Genomic DNA, 5,085 nt, shown 5'->3' with positions numbered 1-5,085 from the left:
CGGGGGGTGGTAGGGGGTGGGGTGAGGATGTGGAGAAGGGGCTTTTGGGTCACCACTCACTTCATATGGTCACATGGGAGCAGAACAGCTGAATGTCTGGGCAGCCTCTCCTCATCCCCCATCCATGTCATGACTGCATCCTGCCCTGAATCGCTTCTGTCGCTTAGTTATGTTTGCAAAAATATTGAAAGGACATTCTTAAAACAGATGTCTGAATGTATTTATAATTTTAAACAGATGTCTGACTATATTTATAATTTATATTTTTATAATGAGGCATCTGCTTTAAAAGGTCTTCTCAATACCACTACAAAAATGTATTATTCATACATTTGTGTGCAGATATAAGCACGTGTGAGCATGTGTGTATAGCGCTAAAGCCTGACCGAGATGAAGTCTGTAGCAAAAGCACATATTAATTTAACAAAGCCAAGACTCCACCCTGGACTCAGAAATTCAGTAGAACATCAGCTGATTCTGATGACTTCTGTGTACTTAGGTTACGTGGCTATAAACTCTTCTAACCTAAGCTCTGAGCTATCAAGGAGCCGGCTGGCATGGAGAGTGCTCTGGTATTTCACACAAACAGTGCAGGCAGACAGGCAGGTGGAATGCATGTTGCTACCTAAGTGCTTTTAGTTGACAATCACATTAACCATTTTCTGCAACAGCTTTCTCAGAATTGCAGGGAAGTTAATGACAATATTTTATGTCAACTGATGCATTTGACGCTAAGCACATAGAACAGATAATATAATGTCTCTTCGAGGCTAACCCAGCAAATGCATTGCAAGTCAATGAATCTGAAACTCCTGCTTGAATACTTTGTTGAATTAGGGCTTCTCAGAGTAATGGGCTTAATATTTGTGTTTTCTTATTATTATTCATATTTTCCCTGCTGCTATTATTTTGCTCATCTGCTGATTATGTTTGTTTCTCCATCTGTTGGCCAAAGCTGAAGTTGGAACAGCACTTCCTTACCTCATATATGTCTTTAACTCTTTCTTGAAAAAATACTACCAAGCTGCAACAGCATAGCTGTCATCAATTGTATTTCGGTCTGAAAAGTTACAAGCTTGGAAAAAAAAAAATCAACACAGAATCACTTGCCAAATAAAAATAAACCAGGCAAGTATGAAGTCTGAGGTTACAAAGACTATGCTTTTTTCCACTGGCTATTTAGGGTCTTAAATTTCAAGACAGAAGGAAGCCTCTTAAATGTATATTTGGAGTAACTGTTAAAGAAATCGGACCCTATCTCTAGGACTTCCTCGAATACTTACAGCTGGGCTCTGACAGGTGCTGTAATCACCCTCCAGCAAAAGGGACGGTCCCAGCTCTGCCCTGTCTGGAAGTCTTTCACAATGGGGGTCATAAAGAAGCCTAATAAAAGATAGCTTATGCTTATCACCACTATAGGAAAATTAAAACTCAGTGCCCAAAATAGACCTGCTTTAGAAAACAGATTAAGTAATGGATTCCCTCCAGATTGCCTTGAGGTCAAACAGCCTGTGTGTTTATTAATCCCTCCAGCAGGCAGAAGGTCACAAACGTTAAGGTAAGCGTTTCATTAACACTGAGGTTGTACTCTGCTTTCCCACTTGGGGTCCACCACTTCTCTACTCTTTTCAGAAATAGAAAATCTGTATTAGTGAGTAGGAGCTAAAGCCTGCTTACCTTAAGAATTATATGACTAAAATAAATGGAGTGCTTGTACAGGTAGCACTCACAGGATTTAGAAGATCTGAAGCACTTATATTTGAATGACTATATACTGTACCAGGCTTCTTTTATATTAATTTGCTATTGCTTTTCTCTTCCTATTGTTTCCACAAAAAAGGGGGGAAAAAAAAGAAATTAATTCTCTGATCTTGTCATTACAGCACAGCTTCCATCCCTTGGAAAAATCCAGTCTTTTAAGATCAAGAAATGGATTTCTGGTCTTAATAAAACAGCAATTTTTTTCCCCCATCCTTTCACTGTCAACCTTGGGAAAATAAACTGTGTTTTGATCTAAATTCCTGGCTTTCATCAAAGAAACTTTTCCCTTTGTATGTGCAACTGAGGGTTTTATGTATAGTCTTTTAACTGACTGAATCTCAGGGAAAGTCTGGAAAAAGTTGCTCAATATTCTCAAGGTTTAGCACGTGAGCTGTTGATAGCTTGCCCAGCAGAACTGATCTTTATCAACTTGAATGTGCCCAAACAATGGCAAAGAAGCAAAAAATCTCCACCCTTCTCCAATAACTGAGCCAAGAAGTAAAAAGGAAATGACGGTTGTACAAGTCTGGGACCAAAAAAATGAACTGCTGAGTCAAATACTAGCACTGAGGGTAGGGAATAGCTGCATCACAGATTTTAAGGTCAGACAGTACTGTTATGAGTATCTAGCCTGGCCTAACACAGTGAGATGTAAAAGGACATCCTTCGTAAGCAACATTTGAAATCCATTCCAGAAATTTCCTGAACTTGGAACGCAAAAAATCAAGCATTATCAGAGAACTAGCATACAGTACTGCATTTTAACAGTGCAAGCTGAGAATAATGCCATGCTGAGTCAGGATTAGCGTCAAATGGTTGGTGAAGGGCAAACACCCACGTTAACTTTCAAAGCCACAATGATTTTTCAGTCATTTTGTTGATAATCACTAAGTGCTAGCAATACTGTTTCAGAAAAAAAGCAATTCCTTATATTCAAAGCTGCTATCACTACAGCCCTATTCGAGAGCTGACTAACTGGTGGAGGGTACTGTACATACCTTGTAAGATCAGCACAGCTTAATGTTTTGTTTATGGCTCAGCCTCATGGATCTTCAGAGGCTGAAGATCCCCTCTTCAGAGGGATTTAACCCAGGAAGTTTGTCCTGAGAAATAGGCACTGCAGCACTTAAAAGAAGAAAAAAAGCTCCTCCTAGGCTAGGGATGAGGTGCTCAACTCATGGAAGACATGCAGCCAGTCCATATTCCTGGATGGACACAGACAGTTGCAGGTCATTTCTGCGTGTGCATGAAACTGCTGCTACATGGGAACAGGTGCTGGAGTGAGGACAGAGCTCCTCACCTGGTGAGGAGGCGAGTTGGTGGTTTACCTCACTGTCTCTGGAGTCAAACCTGGATCTTTCTGGGCAGGATTTTAACCAATTCTGCAAAGCAGGAGAAGGAAGATCATACCTACAATGTTCTTTCTTCATTATTATTTAAGAGTGAAATCCATTTACCACTTTTCCTGGGTTTGGCTTGGATAGGGTTATTTTTCACAGGAAGGTGGGAGAGGGCACGTAGGATAGACAACTGAACCAGGCAAGGAGATTCTCCATACAATACTGCTGACCAGCTCGCAGCTCAGGTGCATGGGTTGGGTGGAGGTTCTGGGTAGTGAGCAGCTGCATTGTATGTTGCTCACTTTACATATTATTTTATTAGAATTATCGTTATTAATGTTGTTTCTTTTCTCTTTGTGTTGTTCTATTAAACTCTCCTTATCTCAACCCATGGGTTTTTACCTTTTTCTCCCGATTGTCCTTCCCATCCCACTGGGGTGGGGTTGAGGTGGTGTGGTGCGGAGTGAGTGAGCAGTCGTGTGCTGATTGGTTGCCAGCTGGGCCTAAACCAAGACAGCACTGAAAGAAGTCAGAGGGTCTATTGCTTTGCATCAGCCCGGAAGGACATTTCCGGGGGCCAGTAGGATTGCACTGGCTGTGTCAGACTCTTTCTGGAAGTGCCTGTGTCCCCCACGTACAGTAAGCCTGTGACAGGACTGCTAACTCTACTCTGCAGTTTGGGCATCTAAATCCTTCATGGGCACCTTCAGCCAATCCCACAGTGCTGAGCCCAGGACAAGCTTTACACAGCCTCCAGCAAACAGGCTCAAGGTTTGTATGTATAAGATGAGTGTATGTAGAAAGGCTTCAAAGTCTGCTACTGAGCAATTTGTTGTCATGGTCTCGCAGCTCTTGATTTCCATGGATGGAGCTGGTCAGTGCTAACCAACCCACCTAGCAGAAATGAAACTTGAAAGCCATACACTAAAGCTAGGTTGGCTGTTGCTGATTCAAGTAACACATTTTTGATTCAACAAGCAGCCCCAAGTATGTATGTGCCTTGTAGCAACTGTGCAGGAGGAGACAATGCGTGCCCCTCTTTGAAGGCTCCTATGCAAAAGCATGGTCAAGAAATGAATCCTGGCATGTACTTGCCAACAGAGTCCGCCTAGTGAATTGCCTGGCATCCTGATAAAGGCATACAGAGAGCACTTTTTCTGGTCACACCTGTGATGGAGGAGAACTTACTCTACATTACTATTAGCAACTGGCATAACTAAAAGTTGTAGTCTTCTAAAAACAGTTAAATAAATAAATTAATGTTAACAAAGGGTTGTCTGATACCTACGCTGTACATACAATGACTGGCGTATTAACTTTAACACTAGAGATCACACTCCTTTCTCAGGCCGAATAATGCCTTAGATCTAATATTGGAAGAGCACAGCAAAATATGCTTCAGTTCTCTCTATTCTGAAAAATATTTAGGCTGGTATTTAACAGTAGTTATAGTACATACTTCTAACTTTCATAAGATCTAGACACCTGACTGAAATTTTGCAGGTTCTTATGTCCTGCTGTAGACTGGGTCTTCGCTCAGCAAAGAACCCTGCTGACTTCCATGGTAAAGTACCACTTTTTCACCCCTCCAGAACCATTAATACAGTCTGTTATGAATCATGCATCCCTGACAGTAACAGGACCTGGAGACAGTTCATCCCTTTGCAATGTCAGGAGGCAAAGAGGAAAAAAAAAAGCTCAATTTGTTACCAATACATCAGAAGAGTAATACACAGGATAGGGGCAAATACATATCCAGAAAACCTATGTGTATTGCTGTCTGAACGCATAAATATTGTCTGCAGTCTGTTCATTTGTCCTGTACCAGCTGTTGGTAGCTGCTATAAGGACTAAGGAAGCAACCAGGTGGTCCCTGACATCTGCTGATACAGGACCTGGAACTAGTGTCTGACAGGAGGTCAAGCTGAAGTTAGGATTCCTTGCAACACATGGGATGCAGCTCACTACATCATCTGTTTCAGGA

The sequence above is a fragment of the Buceros rhinoceros genome, unplaced genomic scaffold (genome assembly GCF_000710305.1).
Source record: "Buceros rhinoceros silvestris isolate BGI_N320 unplaced genomic scaffold, ASM71030v1 scaffold7931, whole genome shotgun sequence".
Classification (NCBI taxonomy): domain Eukaryota; kingdom Metazoa; phylum Chordata; class Aves; order Bucerotiformes; family Bucerotidae; genus Buceros; species Buceros rhinoceros.
This window is presented reverse-complemented; position numbering follows the sequence as displayed.